This window comes from Toxotes jaculatrix, chromosome 17 (genome assembly GCF_017976425.1).
Source record: "Toxotes jaculatrix isolate fToxJac2 chromosome 17, fToxJac2.pri, whole genome shotgun sequence".
Classification (NCBI taxonomy): Eukaryota; Metazoa; Chordata; class Actinopteri; family Toxotidae; genus Toxotes; species Toxotes jaculatrix.
This window is the reverse complement of record NC_054410.1, coordinates 5,947,835-5,967,979: the sequence shown is the minus strand read 5'-3', so window position 1 is coordinate 5,967,979 and position 20,145 is coordinate 5,947,835. Positions and strand designations below refer to the sequence as shown.

The following is a 20,145-nucleotide window of genomic DNA, read 5'->3' as shown; positions in this document are numbered from 1 at the left end:
ACAAGCCTGTATATTGTGTAATCAGCCTTTACACTGACACACTAACTTACTGGCCTTATATGAAGCAAAGAGACTTATCAGCTATGAAACACAAATGCTCACACTAGCAGTGCTGTAATCTCAAGCTGTGCTGCACCACATCCCACTCAGGGCAACCACAGACTCATTAACGACATCTTAAAGCAGAAATAAGTAGTATTTTTACTGCTGCTTCGTACATATTATGTTGTTGTTGGTTGTTGATGAAATCTAGGGACTTAGCTGTTTGGCACATACTGGCCTTTATGATTTCCTATAAAGTAAACTTTCCAGCTGCAGTATCTGTTTTGGTAGAACAATCCCCCCCCCCCCCCCCCCCACACACACACACACACTTGCATTTTCAATTCCTTAACACTGAAGGGTATTATGAGCAACTGTGAGTGGAACAGCACAGCTTCACGAGAATTTCTGTTTTACTTTGTATCTCGCGGTGAAAGTAAGACTGAATTATTTATGTCAATAACGGACAAGTGTGCAGTGGTGGAGAAATCCTGTACTTATGTGCAAGTGGCATCACCACAGTGTAAACGTGTAAAAAGTAAAAACACACAATATTATCAGCAACAATTTTTAATATGGAGCTCATTTTAACCACTGAATGTATTGGTAGTTTAATCTTGTTTAAACAGTGCACCATATTACTCAAATAATGTCCAATACTTAAAACAGTGCTTCGGCTTCAAGCGTGACACATGACCAAAAAGTGTCAGTGATGTTTCAACGCCTATAAAAAGCCATAGATTACTTAATACTCCTCTAACTTCCCATCTGTACCAAACATGTGAGCACATCTTTCGAAACGCTGCCAGGACAGCTAATCAGCCCGCTGATTGTTGAGCAATCAGCAGTCAGGGATTGCCAAGTTCAAGCTAAACAGGGTTTGATTTCTTGAATGTGCTGTCATGCGTCAGCCCGCGTTCGCTGCAACACCGCACGGGTTTTCATTCTGTATACATTCTCTTCCCCATGTCCCAGTTTGTGTGATCCGGTTCTTGTCTGTACAAGCTTTGACAGCCAGGACACTGTGATTGCCTCCTTTCATGTCTCATGGTATGTCAGCCAAATTCATATGAGAGGACTGTGGTCATCGTGCAGGGTGAAACTAGCCTCAGAGGAAGAGAGTTAGTGAGGGAGAGAGAGGCAGGGAGGGAGGAAAATAAGAACTAGCAGCGATTAATTGTCCATAAGAGTAGCCACAGCATTGTTAGTGGTGAACCGCCAACTGCTCTTGCTGATGTTGTTCCCATGAATCGGTCCAACATGCCCATCCACTCACTTCCACTGCCCTTCATCTCACACTGGGTGGGATGTGGCATCAATGCGAGCCTTGGCTCGCTCGGATAGCTCTGACACGTCACAGCATTACACGAGCAGAGTTCAAAACAAACACCATCTTGGAAATGGGAGTCTTTGGCCCCGTCAGTGCCAGTTAGCAGCAAAATAGAGGAATAATGATGTTTTGGTAAAACGCAAGGTCACAAAAATAGCAACAAAACGAGAGGGTGAGGGGTCGGCGCTTAAAGGAGATTTACAGTCCAATTCTCTGCTGACACACCGGTCTCTGGAGGAGAGTTGTATTTAGAAGGAAAGGCCAGCTTCCTCTTCTGACTTCCTGACCCGCATTTCCTGAGGAAGAATCTTTCTGTCTATCCAGAGGGCTAATGGGAAGGGAGAGTTTGGTTTTCCACTCACACATTAGGGGTCGCAGGGGAAGAAGCTCAGGTCAAAGCCATCAAGCTCTGGAAAATGAGCCGATGATCGCAGCTGTATGATACACAATGCTGCACACTCAGGGATGGCAGATGACATGGACGTGCAGACACACTCAGTGGAGAAAGGGTTAGGGACGCACAGAGGAATCTGGTGCTTGTTGTGTCCAGTTCCCCCTGGGCTCTTTGTGCCGCCACTGGGGTCCGGACAGACCTGACCCTGGTCCAGGTGTCATGACCATGCGGCGGACGCTGAAACGAGATATTCCTCAGCTCCTCACTCAACACAGGAAAAAAAAAAAAATCAATGGGCTTTGTACAACGTAGGAACAGTGGAAAGCATTCTCTGTCCAAAAAAAATCCTGCCCCTGTCCCATCTGTCTCCATTCTCCACCACTCCCAGACCTCACAACCGGCTCTGTGTGGTCACTCCTGGACTAGAATTACATAGTCCATGTGTCCGGCTCTGGACAATACACAAAGCCAACCGCCCGTGTGACCCTGCCCACTTTTCTCACACTTCATCCCCGCACATTTATTGAATTGGACGTGTCTTCTCTCCATTGATATCCCTCCAGATGCTGTTGAGGAGATACATGGGTGCATTTTGTGTTTGACAACAGCTTGCTTATCGTAAAATAGATTAGCTTTTGATGATGTGTGAATTGATGGGCGCGTGGTTTTGATTAAATGATGTCGAGATGTGAGAAAAGGATCAGTTGTTTGTGAGCCGTCCTCAGTTGACCCAGGGCAAATGGTGATGTCAAAATCCTTCATGCTGTAGGCGTGTGAGGATTTATTGTGAAAAACTGTGCTTTTATTGTTACTGCAGCTCTAATTTGAATCTTTTTGGTGCCTGTCTTTATTGCTGTTTGAATTCTACAAATTATAATCATCTGCAGACTACTTGATGAATACAGCACAGCAGGACTTGTCAGCTGGGTTCTCTGGTTTGAGATGTTTTTTTTTTTTTTTTTTTCCATGTTGGTTGTAAACTTCTGGTTAGTGCTTTCAGTATTACGGATGCGCTGAAAGTTCAACAGACTGCAGCTAACGAATTTGCAAATAGAATAACACGAGCAAACTGGAAAACCCATGCTGAGCATTTAAAAAAAACAAGTTGAGAAACACGTTCACCAATCTGGCAATGCATATGCAGCACACACCACAACCAAACACAGAAATGCACTGGTTGGGTTTTCTGTATTTACATCATGTTTCCGTTTTTGGTTATGTTTTCAGTATTTGTTCATGGTGTTTGTTTTTCAGTGTGTCCTCAGTGTTTGGTTGTGTTTTCTGTATTTGTAGAGTGTCTCTGCATTTGGTCATGTTTTCTATATTTGTAGTACATATATATATTTGCTAGTCTTTCTGTATTTAGTTGTATTATTTTATGTATCTGCAGTTGCATTTTCTTATGTTGCACTTATGCTACCATCAGTTTCTTACATCAGATTCTTGCACTTGTATAAGCACAGCAGACCAGTGCTGTGTAGTATTGCGTACTGCTAAGTGCTGTATTGTTTTGTTTCTCTCTGTGTGGTATGACGCCATATACAGTGGACTGTCTGGGTCTGTATTGGGTTTCTGCCATGTGTGGACTGTGTCTTGGACTGTTTTCACTGCGTATGCTCAATTTTGTGTGCAAACTGCAAGCCAGTTTCTCTTGGGGATAAAAAAAAATATTAATCAATTGATGTGTTATTAATTTGGTGAAGATGTTCTCTTCATTTTCTTATGTTTTTTTCAATTTGCACTGTTTTCTTCAGTTCAGTTCTTTCTTCTTGAGCCCTCTGGGCCACTGTAGTTTAAGGTTTCTTAGGAGACAAGGAGTAGTGAGCCTACTGTAGGTGGATGTAGTGGTGAAGTCTGTGCTCTTTAATATATGGCTATCTTGAGAGCTGCAGGTATTTGAGCTTCAGCAAAAGATTATTCATCTGTTAAACTGCACCTTTGCCTACCCTCCTGAGATGAAAAGTCCTTGTAACGTCTGCTCTTTTCTTCTCTGTGACCTGCCGTGACTCCCAGAGAGTCACATAAGCTCGTGAAGTAAATCCGTCCTCTCTGTAATGGAAAGTGATGAGGAAATGAGCAAAACTCCAGCTATGTGGATAAAGATCAAGGAGCCTATGGCAGAAGGAGTTCCTCAGAGGAATATAGACAAGGGCTCAAACAGCATTTTATATTCTCAAAGGGGCCAGAATACATCACCACCTTACCTCTTTGATTGTAATTTTGCAAAAACGTTCCCAATCACTCAAAGAAAACAACTGTGAGGGATTTTGTGTGATTGCCCACAGTCCAAACACGGCACAGCCCAAAATAGAGTTTGATGTCCAAGATGAGTCTAAGCTGCTTCTTTTTTTTTTTTGCAAAGAAAACAACCCTCTGGGTCTTTGAGGCTAGTCCAGTCCAACTGCCCCCAACTGTTCCCCACTCCGCCTCTCTTTCTCCACTCCCTCTTCTCCTGTCTTCTCCCCTGGCAGTGAAAGAAAGTGCAGCTGTGTGGAGTCCTTTGGGCTGAATGAGAAGAATTAGCCCATTTGGTTGACTTTCCTGGCCAAAGCTATAATTTTCTGCTGCCAGGGCCTAACATCCAGTCCAGAGCAGTTCCTGGGCTCCAGCCACTTGTGTCCAACAGGACAATGGAGATTGTCCTACAGCCATATACCACACGGGGGTTCAGTAGCCTGTCTGCCAAACTGTGGAAACATCCAGGGGTCCAGACTTGGGCGCACCACTGAACACTACCATTTTAACAAGTCAATTAGTGCATTTTTAAAAATGACCTGGTCCACTTGTTTCCAACACAGAGCTACATGTTTAAAGAATTATTAAAATCGAATGTCATTTTCTTCATGCTGTTGCCGCATTACGTCTCATTTCAAGGTAGTGACACTGATTTCTAGAGGACTTCCTTAAACAAAAGAAACTTAATTGGGAACAAGTGGAATTACTTCACCCGACTGGCATAGATTTTCTTTTGCTTTAATAACAATGCGATCTGAAGGCTGAATATGAGACTAAATTACTTGTCAAGACAGATGTTTATTGTAATTTGACCAGCAACATGTGTGTCAGCAAGTTGCTTTAACAAGCAAAAACTGGTATGAATTATGCATTTAGTGTGGTTTTAGCTTTTGTGAGTGGTTTAATGTCATTAGCATGCCCTCAGGAACATATACAGCACTGGCTGTGTATGTTTCCAGTAAGCACTATTAGTGTCACATTAGGCCAAAATGACAGCCCATGTGACCGTGTCAGCCCCGGGGAGTACTCACATTATTGCTGTGTTGTGCGACAGCTGAATATGGAAACACTTTTTGCGCTTGTTAAATACTTTCTGGTTTGCCCTTTTTTTTTTTTTCTTGCCTTGTACACTTATAGGTTCTACAAAGTCTAGTAAAATTGAATGGCTTTCCCAGAAATGAAAGTTTATTGTCCCCCTCAGCCCACCCGACTCGTAAATAATGGCACTTTTACCAAAACTCCTAAGCCGACAGTCCCCACCTTCATACCATTACCAGTACCTCTATATGCCAAAACCGCTGCCAAAGTACACCCAAACAATCCCCCTTTCTACTCATTGAAACCTTCCAACTGTCTGTTAATAGTGTTTACTCTGCTGAAGCCCTCTAACTCATCACTCAGAGGGAAGAACAGCCCGAGTGCTCTGGGTGGGAACTCTACATGCACCTACTTCACCACTATACTCCAATCTTCATTTTTAACCTTTGTTAACATAATAAAGTGCTTTAAGTGGTCTAACAGGCATACACATGCATCAAAGAACTGCCTTTTTTGCTGTTCGACTAAAAGCTGTGTTGCACCGCCTAAAGTATGTTCGATCCAAAGTTAATAAAACTCATTACAGGCTTTGCAGCAAGAAATGGATTTGTAATAAGTCAGTCACAAAATGAGCTTTTGATGCTAACTATGCTTTCTTTTTCCAGCTTATGCTTTTCAAACTAGAAAAAAAAAACACACAACATTACTCTGCTTTCATGCTGGCTTATGTTCACACGTACAGTTAGAGAAGGATGCGGTCAATTTCTATGTGAGACATTCATTCAGGTCTACGGAAAACGCCAACAAGGAGTCAGCACGATCCAATAAAATCAAAGATATTATGAAGAGTGAGGATGAAATGAGTTCCACATGAGCACCAGACCTATGGGGGGAAACCTATTAATATGTTTAATATGGTGACCTCAATCATTTACTTTATTTTAATAAAACCGCAGTGTTGGGCTGTGCGGGCTTGGCCTGCACAGCTGTTTCCAGGCACCTCGGGGGTTCAACTTGAGCTGCTTTGATCATCCACATTGACTTAAATTATAAACAATCAAGTTTTAATTTAGTCTACCAAGTCTATGAATTCAGAGACAGAATGGAACAGTTAGCAGGTGAGAAACTATTGTGTGGGTGGGACCTTGGTGGAGTGCAGCTTCCACTGTGGGCAACTTTCTCACAGCATGACTCACTACATGAGATGGTTGTACATTTGAAATACCCCAGAAAACATCATGAGTTTCAGACAAATGTGCTCGCACCTACAAACTCTCATACTGAATGATGACATCAGTGTTGACGTACAATTTGCGCCTTTGGCGTTTACATTAGAAAATGTGTCATTATATGACACTCGGGGGTGCAGCTCTTGACTTTTTTACCTTTTATGATCACGTCTTTTAGAGTGAGTGACTTAATCGACTCGGGCCAGAGGCTGTTATGTTTTTGTCTGAGAGTCCTCACACACAGGATATGAGTCTCTTTGACAAGCCTCTGAAACAACGGCTTCCATCACATTGCTGTCATGTGAGATTAAAACTTCCCTCTATTTTCATAAAACATGTCAGAATGAATAAGAATCAAACACTTTGACACCGTTAGAGTTTGAAGAGTTGTGAAATAATAATGTTTCTGCCCTTTTCTGAGATCAGAAAGACAGAGAGGGGCATAGAGTTGGTTTTTGTGCAGCTCAGTATTCAGCCATGATTTATCTCCACTGAGGTAATATCAAGGTTGGCGCCCTGAGTATTTCTTTGCTTCAACAAGATGCCTTGAGCCGGATAAGAGGTCCTAAAGCACCCAGTTCAGCAGCATGATGGATGAAAGTGTTCCATCTTGTTTATGCAACCTGACACAAGGCATATCTGCAGATCTGCTGGCCTCTGGAGCGTTCACTTCATGCTGCAACAACCCTCTCCGCTCCCTATTAGACAGTGAAACAGAGATTATCAAGGTGCTTCAGATACAGCCCGTACAGTGGAGGGTGTAGGAAAATTACTGCTAGCTCAAGGACGTTTAGTTCACTTGGTCCGTTTGGAAATTTTACCTGTGCTAGGGGGACTTTTTGACTGACCTCTGAACAACACATAGCTCAAATCCAATAGCCTGCTTAGCTAGCTTTAATCTAGCCTGGCTAAAGGCTAAGGCTAAATCCTTTAACTTTAATGACTTCAGTGATCATCTGACTTTTTCTCCATCACCATCATCAGGTCAAAATATTTCTTTGTCCAATACTAAGTATTTTAAATGCAGGAGATTTAAGAGGAGGGAAAATTACTGCAATTCATTTGATCATTGACCTTATTTGTACTTTTTTTTTTTTCTTTTGACAGTTTGAGCAACACCTAGCTTTAATCTAACATCTGGCAATTAGGAATGGCACAGTCAAAGGCAGAGTATAATCTCATCTGATCTTATAGTTACAGTACAATAAACCTTTCAGCAAAGCACTGGCCTGTATTTATTACCTGTCTCCATGCCATGTTTCATAAACAAACACCTTGCAAACAGACATGACATCTTTAGTGGTGATGTTGCTTGCGCAACTACAGAAAAGCCTGTCATGTAGCCACATCACCATATCCTGTTGGTGAAGCTATTTGCTATTGTCGTAATAAGTTCAAGATCGTGCAGATATAATAAAATGTTCCATTAGATGTTATAGTATACGCTGTTATTCAGCTGTAATGTTTAGGTTTGCGGTTCAGTTTGTGAAACCCTTTCTATTAATCCCATGATCATTTTTCTTGATGAAGAAAATAAATTCTCAGCCAACTTTTTCTAAGTTTCATGGCATCAAGATTCTGTTAGGAATTCTGGGCAAGTTTCCAATTTTCCAGCATATCAGGCAGAAAAGAGTGGACGCCACTAAGGTGGAAAGTTTGGCAGACCAGCACAGGTGTGGATGGATGTGCTAAAACTGCAGCTTTTTATGGTCTGAATTGCCTCAGCGGAGCAAAGTCATGTAACAAAACCCAACAAGCATTTGATGTTTGTGCTCATGCCAGCAACGGAGCGGTTTTTACTCTTTTTCAGATTAGACAAATAAATAAAGATCTGCCAAAACAATGTGCTCTGGTACATGCTGTAATCATTATACAGTCATGTAATGTACTATAAACGTCAGAGCACGAGGCAGTGATGAAGTGTGTTTACCCTTGTGCGGGCTCATTGTGTTTTTGAATTGTGCTCCATGTGCGAAGAAGCTGCAGACTGCTGCTTCAGTGTCTCTTCCATCTGTCCTTATTGTATGACTAACTTAAACCTAATATCCCATTCAGTTTTTTTCTTCTCTTTCACCATCCAGCTCCTCTGTCCAGCTCCTTTTTTAAAACATCCATTATACTGCAAGGCACAAATCCCCTCAAACAAACAGCTGCTTGCATAAACTTTACCTCCTTCTTTTCTGGTATACAGTATTTAAACGGCAAAACAACGCGCAAAAAGGAAAGAAAGGCAGCTGAAGAAAGACAGAGAAAAGCAGAGGGATGCAGAGGGAGGGAGGCAGAGACAGGCCCAGAACCAGTAGGGAGAAAGTGCGGAGTCATGCTGTAGGAATGCTGGAGGGGGGGATTGCTGGCGTGACTGCCCCATTTTTCACAGCCATAATCAGAGCCAGCTGTCAGTGAGAGGGCCCAGAAGATGAAGGGGGGGAAGGGGAGTTGGGAGGATGGAGGACGTGAAGGGGGAGTGGGAGTACAGGGTTTTTGGAAGAAGTTAGAAAGAGAAAAGGGAGATAGGAGAAGTTGGTAGAGACTGAGATTGAGTTTTAGTGAAGTTAATTTATTTCTTCTCCATGTTTGACCGGCCTTAGGAGTTGTGTAAAGAAAGCGTCTGAAAGAGAATCATGTGGAAAAGGAAAAAAAAAAATCGTTTTGTTTGTGTAAAGACGCTTTTGTGCATGCATGATAACACAGTAAAAAGTAGGAGGGGCTCAGGCTGTGGCCTTGACTCGGCCTGGCTGCAGTCTGAGCAAGGTTAAAGGAGGATTGAGGGGGGCAGGGTGGAGCTTCCTGCCTTCCTGCTGCTCCTGAGACCTCTGCTGTGAAGAATGACAAAGCAGAAGCTCTTAGACACTCCGCAGAGTGTCTGTATGGAGTCTAAAATCCCTTTTGTACATATATGGAACAGGGATATAAAGTACAAAGACCAAAACCCACATAAAAAGTAATGAAATAATATTGTGACTTGTAATTTTCAGATTTTCAGAGCACTATTGAAGATTAGGAACAGATGCATCTTTGACTAAGAATCAGCTGACAGTGCAGTACTTTGCCCATCTGTGGCTGTGGTGAAGCTGCTGCTACCAGCCATGCCAGTGCTGTTACAGTCCCAGAGCTCTCAATGTAAACTCCTGGTGTGTTTATGTTTAGTCTGCAGTCATACGGTACATCTTCCTTCCACTATATGTGAGGCTCTGTTATGTTTTGTCCTGCGACAAGCGTGTTAATCCTCTGTCCTGAATTATGTCAGCACCGCTTGTAGGTCAGAGTCATGAATTTGTTGTTGCAACCCAATTTAATGAATCGTGAAAAGATATGATAAAAAGAGAAAAGTTCTGATGACAGCGATGATGACAGTTTCACTCTTAAGACACCGTCAGCTTGAAAAAACAATAAATCTAAGGTGAATTATTACACAGCCGTTTCCTGAAGTAGGTTAAAGTATTAAGGTTCATATACTATGGCGAGATATTTTTATGACCTGCACTCCCTTACACAGCGCACAGTGACGGTGCCATGTACTTTATATGACCCTCGGTAGTTTGATGGAAAAAGGCCGTAGTGGGAACGACTTGGCTTGTTGATCTTTGGGTGATTCATGGCTGTTAAAGAGGTGACCTCCTCGAAGCTGGAGTACCGACTTTTCACGTCAACTCCACACACCTCCGACACAGCCGGCACCCTCGAGACTTCCAAGGAACAGTATCACTAGCTAATGAACTTTGCAGCCACTACACTGATCTCTTTCTTTCCTAAGTGGGTTAAAATAAATTGCCTTGCCGGTTGCATAAGGCTCTACTTGGACTGCATAAGCTACAGTTTTGAAGTTTTGGAGTCTTGGAGAACCGGTTCTCTTCAACAAAGAGGCCTTCAAAAGACCTCCCCTTCATATTATTACAATGAATTCTTACTGTCGCGTGATAGAGGATGCGCCCTAGCAGCAAACTTCAGAAACATACATCTTGGTGTCTGACAAGTTATTTTTGGCGTAACAGAACTCCCCTTTCTACCCACTTCCTGTTGTCATGTCTTGATGTAAGGTGAGCTTGCGCAAAGACAGCAGGCTCGATAATCAACAGGACAAAAGGACAAAAATGCAGAAGAAAGTTTTTAAAGTGCCCACAAACTGGGAAATGCCTGTGAAATCATGAACAGTAGAAGCCCACAGTCACTGTCAGTTAAATACGTTTGCCTCCTGTAGGCTACTGCAGTGTGTCTATGCTCTAAGACTAGAGCTGTGTCCCAGTTACATACCAATTCCGTTCAGTATATGTTAATTTTAATTTTAATTTTTAATAGTATATTGTTTTTTTTCAGTTAGTATACAACACAGTAATGTACAGTACTTTTCTGTTTACATAACAGGAAGTGATACTAGATATTGTTTCACCAAAAGTGAGCTGCGTGAACCCCCAGTTCCTCCCTCTCTCTCTGTGCAGTGTGTCCATTGTATGCTAGAATATGACTTTCTCAGATTTGTGTATTGTAATTCGATTAAACACAAAGTCTTTTTCACAGCAAACATCATGGCATGTCGCGCTTGGAAAAGGACAGGTGTAAATAATAAAATGAATGATGGCTTAATTCCATTCAGCCTCTTCAGTTTCAGGATCGTAGTGTTGTGCATGCTGGTTCACTGTCACACTGTTTTCCTACTAAGAAAAGTCAAAATGATAGTTGTGAAAAAGATGTGTGGACACAGGATCCTTCTCCGAGACAGTCAGTCATATTAGCACAAACCCTCGTATGGTCACGCTACACTTTTGTCCCGGGAATTCTTTTCTCCGTCTTCAGTTTACTTCCAAAGAGGCCTGCGCAACAGACGAATTAAAGAGTGCGCTTCCTGTTTTGGCGCGATTAACCTTTGTTCACCTCTGTTCAAGTTTGACAGTGTGGATGTGCATGGTTGGCCAACAGAAACACTGTTGTACTGTCCTTGGAAACAGAGAAGTTATTATTCTAGTGATGTGCCATCACCCATCGACTACAAATTCCAGCACTGCCTTCAAAGACTGTTAGAAGTACGAGGTTCATGCAGTTTTGTTAAATGCAAGTCTAAACTAACTCCTCAGTTTTCTTTTGTGGGACAATAGTGTCCATCAACTGCACACTCAAAGATGAAGCCATTGTAGTGTTCCTTATGACATCTTTGAGTCACTTAATTTGATTTATTTTCTTGTATTACAATAGGTTGAGGGTGGATGGACTAGCTCTGTTTGTGAGGTCCGCAAGTTTCATTCTTCAACTCAGCAAGTTCAGTGTTTATTTGCCAATATGTAAATCATCACTTCATGCTAATGGAACTTCTTCTGTCTGTGTGTGTGAAATATGCGTACATTCAGCTCAGCTCCCTCTCAGCCGGCCTGTTTCTCTGCCCGGGAGTTGTTTATCAGACTGAGCAAGTGGCCTGTAGCCTCTCTGAGTCCCAGCCAAGTCCAAAGTGGAGTGGGTTCAAACTCCAGACTTTTGACTTTGACAGTGCGTCGACTCGGTCTTCATGTGGCCCAGCTGGTCCATTATCAGAAGTAGAGGGTCATGCTAACCTTCGCCAGCCCTGGTTTTGGGATGAGGGTGAGTCACTACTCCATGGCCCACAGAACAAAAGGTGAGACCATGTCTGGGTTGGATGGTTTCTAAAAATCCCCTCAGATGGTGAAGGGTCAGGTTGAATTAAATGGTCTTCTTGTTGACTGGTGATGTAACACAAACTGACAAAATGGACCTTTTTACTGAAAGTGGAGCAGCAGTTTCAGACTCTTTATGTGCCTCCCTCATTTATTTCCTTTCAATGCTTAACGTTCTTTCTTTCTCTTTCAGTCTTGCTTGTTGCGTTGCGACACACAAAGATAAAAACACACACAAACTGCACACAACGTTTCGCCTCAACTTTTGATCTCCAGTTTCCTCTTGAGCGTGTAGAGATTGAGGCTGGGCTGAGATTATCTCCGCTTATCAATTGATTGAGTCTGAAGATGATTTTTTCCCCGTCTGTACAGCGAAGAGCGTCTCGGGTACTTTCCAGGGCACTTTCTCCTGTTTGGCAGTCTGTCGCCTTGTTTACCAAGCTGCTAAACTCTGGCGACACCACACGCTGTGACTCGCTCTGTGAACCGGGCAGTCGTTAGTTCAGGGTTCAGTTTACAAACAGTGTTGCTCAATGTGTCCTCTCTGGCCACGGTCACACTCGTCTTCTGATGTGCCATTCGAGATCTGACTCAAAAGGTCGCTTCAATGCCTGCCCTCTGCCTTTCTGAGCAACCATTGTAAAGCTCCTCTGACGATATTCATTTGAATTTATGTCCAGGCATGATCATAATAAAAGTCATGTTAAAGTCACTCAGTTCTGTTTCCCACGGTGAACTTGCTTTTGTTTCAGAAATATTAACTAATCTGATCAAATTCAAGTAGCAACATCTTCCAAAATGGCTGCAGGACATTTTCTTATCTGTAAATGATCAGATTATGACTGACAAACTGTAAATCTAACATGAGTGCCTCCACACAACCTGGTTTATATTCTTACACAGCTAATGACATTTGTTTTCTGTTTTCTGATGCTTGACCAAACATCAGGAAAGAATATCAGATAAGCATTGACGATAATAAATGACAAATAAAGATGACGATTATAGATCCTTTGCAGATTTGAAGCAATTCACGTCAGCCGAAATGTCAGTTGTTGTTTTTTTTTTTTGATGAACATAGCACATGCACATACTCGTGCCACTGCCATACAGCTTGCTGAAGGGAAGTTATGTCACTTCCTTTCTTATCTTATTGATGTGGAAAGAGAAAGCCCCCTTACTTTGCCCAGACCCAGTTATCACAGACAGCATTACCACACAAAAAGTGCAGTAATGCTGTTTCAGAGCTGAAATAGCTTGAATTTTTCACCACGGAGCAGATGTGAAAATTACCATTATTTCCTGTATTATAACTGTCACATACACATGCATTGGGGTGTGCTTGTTGGGTGTGCTTGTTGTGTTGCAGCACCTGTCTGCAGACCTATCGAACAGGATGTTGGGGGTTGTTCTGTGTGTGTCCTTTTGCAGGCATCCGTCCCACCCACCAGGCTTTTCTGTGCGTTGTACTGTATGTGCAAAGGTTGTGCTGCAGACTGTATGGAACATGCAGAGGAGGCGAGGAGTGCTCCATTCTTTGATGCCTCTGTGCACATATGAGGGCATGAGGCGTCAGTTGTTTAACCCATTCGTGCCCACACACGATTAAATTCGCATCATGAAAGAGCGAGAACAACAACAGCCTCCTCCATTCGGAAAGTCCTCCCTTTGTTACCTATAATTTACTGAAGCACTTTCTTTATCATTTCCATGATGTCCACGTATCATCACTTGGACCAAAGATCTTGTTATTGAGGTCAGAGTGTTTGTTGTTCGACAAGATGACAAAAAAATGGCAGCTGTGATGTGTTTCATGTGTTTCCTATAAGATCTATTACACAACACCTTAATCCTTAACAACCCAGAACAAGAAATCAAACCAACCTTGATCCATTTTTCCTTGCTTGCTTTTCTGGTAAACATCAAATAGGTGATATACAGGTCAAAAGACCATCTAGTAATCCAGGTTAAAGCAGCTATAATCAGTATTTTTATAATAACTTTGGATCAAATAGCTGTGAATAAAGTGAACAGTGCTGTTTGTAGTGACAAACCCACAGAGAATTGTCACCCGACTCTGCAGTTCCCCTCATCTGTTTGGAGCATGACAGATCCTTCAGCTCATTGGTTTGGTTTTCTGACCACAACTTTACAGTTTCACTCTCACCGCCCTCATACTGTTGTTTTTTTTGTCCACAGCAGGGAGCTGTTTTCAGTGAAAAAGCTCTAAAACCCATTTTACATGCCCAGCACCATGGTGGAGCATTTAGCAGTGCCAGACATTTTTCTTAGGAACCAGTGGAGGAGAGTGAATATTAGGGTTACCAACAAGTTCAATAAATCAGCTTAAAAGGTGATTAACTATCAGTGTTACAGCCTCCCCCAAGTAGCAAAATGATCAATCATCATCAGTTTTCGCAGGTTTAAAACTGGGTTAGATTTCAGGACTGTATTTCACTGAGAAATGGCTGCATCATCACTTTCTTCTTGCTCTTGTTATGTTTTATTTGACTAATCCAAATAAATGTCACTCTCATCACCCTCATGTGAGAATGAGAGAGACCCGTAAAACTTGCAAATTCCAACATATGAGCAACAATTATTTATAATCAGAGCTTGCAAATCATTAGAAATGGGCCCCAGGTTCCAAGTACACATTGAAATATAGTCACTGAAATAGTGTTTAAACAACAGTTACAAGTAACCTACATTTCTAAAACACTTTCCCTTTTCAACCAAACTTTTCAGTTTGAACCACAGTTTGAACCACCCACACATCTTTTGACCTGCATGTCGCCAAGTTAAACACCATTTTATACCCAGAGAGGTTAATGATCTGCTGTTTTCTTAGACTTTCTGTATTTTATCAAAAATGGCACGATCAAAGCTGAATTCCAACCATCTTACCATTTCCACTACGTCTGTCACTTGGCCCCTGTGTTTACCTAAGGGGGGGGGGGGTGATGATTACGTGAAGGCCAGGGCAGGGCCAGGCTAAGTAGGTTTAAGTAGTGTTGCATTACTTCCTCTGGGAACCTGTTAATGGCACAAACGGTCCCCCAAAACAACCAGTGGATAGCAAAACAAGCAACACAGTTAAAGGTCACTTGACCTCAGTTTTGTGTTGGAAACTATTTAAAGAATTGGAGAAAGTGAGTGTGCTTCTTATCAAATCAAAGTCATTAAAGTGCTACAGAGGATTCTTTATACTGTTTGGGTGACTCATTATATTTATTTATATTCATGTTACTAGGTTTGTACGGTCACACATCGTAGAGGGGACTGGAAGGGGTTGTGTAACATGGCCTGAAAAAGTTTTGGTCTTACTAAAATGCAAATGCTATGAAAATAATGTCCCCAAATTATAGCAACAAGCCCAGATAATTTCCTGTAGTGGTGCTTAAACTCTGCTATTTCTGCTTGGCCCTGTTTATTTTTGGGGGGAGGGGGCCGGGAGGACGGGGACTGTGGACACATAATCCTCCCAGAAAAGTGATTTATTTATGAATTCCAGTGCAGAACCTCCCCTCCTGAGAGCCAGCCAGCCTGCCAGAAGTCATTGGCTGATGTTTACAGGACTGGAATGGCTAATTCCCATGGTGCAGTGTGCCTGCAGTGCTATCTTATTTATACAAGGCCTGATATGGGAGAACAGAGGGGTTTATTTTGGGATATTCCCCATAGATGGATCCGATTTCTCCAACTGGAGCAGTTTCCTCCATACGTGCTGCACTTCAGGTTCTAGCGGACGGCTGCACGCCTGTGGACACAGCTCGCCACTGCTGGAGTTTAAAAGGGCTGAATTGGCTCAGTAAAGGAAACCATGTCACAAAATCTTGCATTAGACTCGAGACAATAGACTGAGCTCAGGGACTACACAGGAAGTCGAATATTAGTCTCATAAAAGGTGCATTGTTTCTCCTGTCAAAACAGTTTTCAGGAATGAAAAAAAAATCTTACATCAAGTTAATTTATCACTGCCTTTAACAAAGTAGTAAGACTGGGATTTTGTCAAGGGCTTAAATAATCTACAATCCTTCAAAAAGAATTACAGTATGACTTTGCACAAGTAACTTATTTTTTTTTCAAATATTGGGTAGTTAGCTCTGCCAAAGACAGAGTTCTTTCTCAGCCTTCATGAAACTGAAGCAGTATTTTATATGGTGTGAGTGGATTTAATGATGTGATTGTGGCGAAGCTCTTCTTACCTCAACAAATAACTTGATCATAGAATGCTTGCTGCAAAACATGCAACTCATGTTTGCCTTTTCGAGAACATCACCTACAGTCTCAGATATGCAAAGCTCTGAGCGTTAGAGCACACTCAACAAGTGCTAGATGAGTAATTTTTGGAAGGGATGACGCTGAATTAGAAGCATGGCTCTCACGGTCTGTAAATGTTTTAATTATGAAGCACAAACACATGGAGACACATGGTCATAACAGAGCATATTTGTGATGCTAAAGCAACATCTGCCTTTTATAAGAGCTCACGTCATTATCTGTAGGTCAGACTTGTGCTTACTGACGTACTGTCCCAGCGATGCTGGAAAAACACCTTGCAGAGCCTTGTTTATTTCTTTTTCTGTCTTCATCTTGCACTCGTCTTACCCAGCCCCCTACTATTATTCTCTCACATCCGTCAGTGATTTAATGATTATATAAAGGAATGAGGGCATTATGAGAAGGAGCGCAGTACCCCCTGACAGAGCTGACACCCTGGCCCAGATGCTGCTGAGGTGTGTTGATCGTCTTTATCCTTCTGAAAGCTTAAAGCCACACAAGGCTGCTGGCGAAGCAGGCCTCCATGACCAAGTTAGGCAAAGGAAAGTCCAAGAGGAAACTCCTCGGTGTCATCGTGTACTGCATGGAGGGAGCCTCTAACTTTACTTCTGGCCCTGGGATATTATTTATACTTATGATGTGACAAGTTTTCTTTTCCCCTCCTCGCTCCTCTGATGTCCTTTCACCCTGTGTCTCCTTAAGTCTTTTGGCAAGATTCGACACGGCAAAAAGCAGCAATTTTCCTCTGACCTCCTTAAGCAGTCACCTTTTGTGAAGACTGGTGATGTCATGAAGGTGAGATTAGTGAATTTCTAGTGTTACTAAACGACTGTGCTGCTCTGAACAGATATTGATGATTAAGCACTTTCCAATTCTGGAGAAAGAACTGGAAAAAAAAAACGACGACAAACTTCCTCATGCACTTCCTTTTGATGCCATTGCTGTTGGGTACTTTTCCACTCACAGTGTCTGCTGTATCTAGTTTCATGTGCACATGGAGCTGCACATGTGCACCTACAGTGTAGTATAACATGAAGAGTTGATCTCTATCTCTGTGCTGCTCCACAGTCATGTGCAAAACAAAACAGTCTCTTAGAAAATCACTTTGTTTTCCCCTCAGAAAACATCTGTAATGGACTACAGGCTTTCTAATCAGCTCGCAGAGAGGAAGCCCATTGGAACCGAAACGTGACTAGACTCCCACCAAGCTGTGACCACTGTCCCAGGGGGCATGACTGTAGGAAACAAACACTGTGATCATATTCTTGTAATCATTTTTTAGCTGTGTGTTCTGTGCTGTGGGATCAGTGCATCTTGAGAACTCTGGAATTAAATATCTTGTTAAACAAGGGTGGATAGACTCACACACACATTTCATTGTAGTGACTTTTGGCCTCAATAACAGATGCAGTTACGATTTTGCAAAGAAAATGTGGAATTTGTTTCTTAAAGTGATGCGATCTTTGACGTTCAGTCATCCAGCCTCAGGAGAAAGAAATCAGAGCAAATCATTCACATTTTAGGCTTTGCCAGTGATGGGTAATGCATCACATACTGTATTGTATAGATTTGTACTACTGCTATAGAAATATATATATATGAAATTTGTTTAGACAGGGTCTTTTTGGGACATATGCTTATTTGTTTTCTTCACCAAGATTTAGAGTAGAAGATTGATGCCACTTTCATGTCTGTCTGGTAAATGTGAAGCTACAGTAGGCAGTTGGTTAGCTTAGCATAGTGTAAAGACTGGGTACAGTGGGACACAGCTAGCCCTGGCTCTATTCAGCAGTTGTAAAATCATCCTAGTTCAATGTCACTCACGTATCTGTACTTTAAATATGGCCCTGGAACCAGGAGACACTTAGCTTAGCTTAGCAAAAAGGCTGGAAGCAGAGAGAAACAGCTAGCCTTTTTACCTCTAAAGTCTCTAAAAGTCACTAACAAACACATTTTATCTTGTTAGTGTGGCACGTAACCCCCTGCCATGCTTTTCTTTAGAGGTGTTGTAGGCTGGTTATGTTACCTTAGTAGTGAGTCAGTGTAGCTGTTTCCCCTCGTTTCCAGTCTCTATGATAAGCTAAGCTAACTGCTTCCGGCCTCCATTTTCATAGTTGCCAAACAGACATGACAGCGGTTTCGGTCTTCTTATCTGACTCTTGGCAAGAGAACAAAAGAGCCCATTTCCTAAACTGTCAAACTATTACTTTAATGGGCTGAAATTACATTTTCCACTGTGAAACTCATAGTGTTTTCTCTTTGTTATGACACAAAATGTGTGTTTAAGAATTATTTTAATGCATAAATGCATGAAGGCTAAAGCAACAAACAAAGCTGTACTGCTGCTCAAATCTTGTACTTTTCCTTGTAGTTTAGGGGTAAGTCTCAAAACTTCAATTTTCCACAGAGGACATTTCAAGATTTGTGGGTGCTGTTGTGTGCTATAACAGAGTCTCTAAGTGGGGAGGCCATGTTCTAGTTCTCCTCTCGACTAGTAGAAATGGAAACCAGCTGTCCGCATGGTTGAGGTGCAGGTAAATGTGTAAAAATAGACTTTCCACATGTGCAGACAGTTCAGAAAAGAGGAGATCAAGGATGAAAATGAAATACTTCATGCTTGAATTTAAGACTCAGCATATCACAGGTTTCATAAAGGCTGTCTTATTCATGTCCGCTCAGAACTTACATCATCTCACTTAAATCCATCTCAGCTTTTTTATTTTGAGATTGTTTATGTCAATCCAGCATGAACTTCTACATTTTTAGGTCTGTTTCTTTTCTTAAACATCTTCCCTGTCAAGAAAATTCCTGATTCCCTCCCTAAAGCGTGAGTGTTGGAGTGTTGTGCAGGATGATATACTGGCTCCTTGAGAGTGATGACTGTCAGACAAGGGCCTGATGATGATGCATTTTTCTCGCCAATGTTCGGTCTCTGGCGAACAAAACGGATAAGCTGTGGCTGCGGATCATCTCCCACAAATGGATAATGGACTGCAACATCAGGATTTTTCACAGAAACATGACAACAGCGGCGTTGATGATAGCGCAATTGCATTAACAGGGCGACCCTGTGGACCATGTCTACACCAACATGGCTGAGCCCTGTAAAGCCTTCCCCCACCTACGACAGTCTGACCTCTCATTCTTCTTACACACCACGCATCAAACGTTTGAAACCGTCAGTGAGGACAGCTGAAGTGTGGCCAGAGGGAGCCGTCTCTCTACTACAGCTTCAGTTTGAAAACACAAACTGGACTGTGTTTGCTGCTCTGGCCTCCCAGGACTCCCACACAGATATGCCTACAGTTCATCCAGGGCTAACCTGAAGAGGGGCATTAGGAGGGCCAAGCACAGGGCCGACCTACACCACCTCACCAACCGGCAATGCCTCTTCATAGATGAGCTTAACAGCTTTTATGCATGGGGGGCCTACATACCCCAGTGGTGGAAGCCTCAATGACTTCTGTTCCACTTACCCCCACCATCATGACATTCTTCAAGAGGCTGGCCCTGGCTCATCTCAAAACCTGCCTAGCATCCACACTGGACCGCCTCCAATCCACCTACTGCCATAACAGGAGTATGGAGGAAGCTAATCTTGACACCACTACACTCCCACCTCTCCCACTTTGACAACAGTAACACCTATATGAGAATGCTGTTCTTCGACTTCAGCAAGGGCATGGCAAGTGCTCTGCCTCGGACCGAAAAGAACCCAACGCATCGCACAAGCCATGTCTGGTTAGATGCTAAACTGCATTTATTTGTCACAGCACTTGCTCTCTGTGCAATGACAATAAAAAGCTGATCTAATCTGACCATTTTTTTCCATACCTCTTTTACAGAGTTTGACACAAAACGCAACATCAGGTGGTTCTTGACTGCAGCCCTAAAAATGTCAAAGATAAACTCAAAACACCAGGTTACACCCACATACTTCTTGCAGCCATCAAGAATTGAGTGTTGAGAAAG

General features: G+C 42.4%; 1 long non-coding RNA gene across 1 annotated transcript in view; it reads left to right on the top strand.

Annotated features, from left to right (window-relative positions):
- LOC121197098 overlaps positions 1 to 19,525 on the top strand; it is a 95,336-nt gene extending 75,811 nt beyond the window's left edge. The window contains exon 5 of the long non-coding RNA XR_005896221.1: positions 17,294 to 19,525. This is a non-coding gene — a long non-coding RNA (uncharacterized LOC121197098). The remainder of the gene's footprint in view (positions 1 to 17,293) is intronic.
- Positions 19,526 to 20,145: the final 620 nt, after the last annotated feature.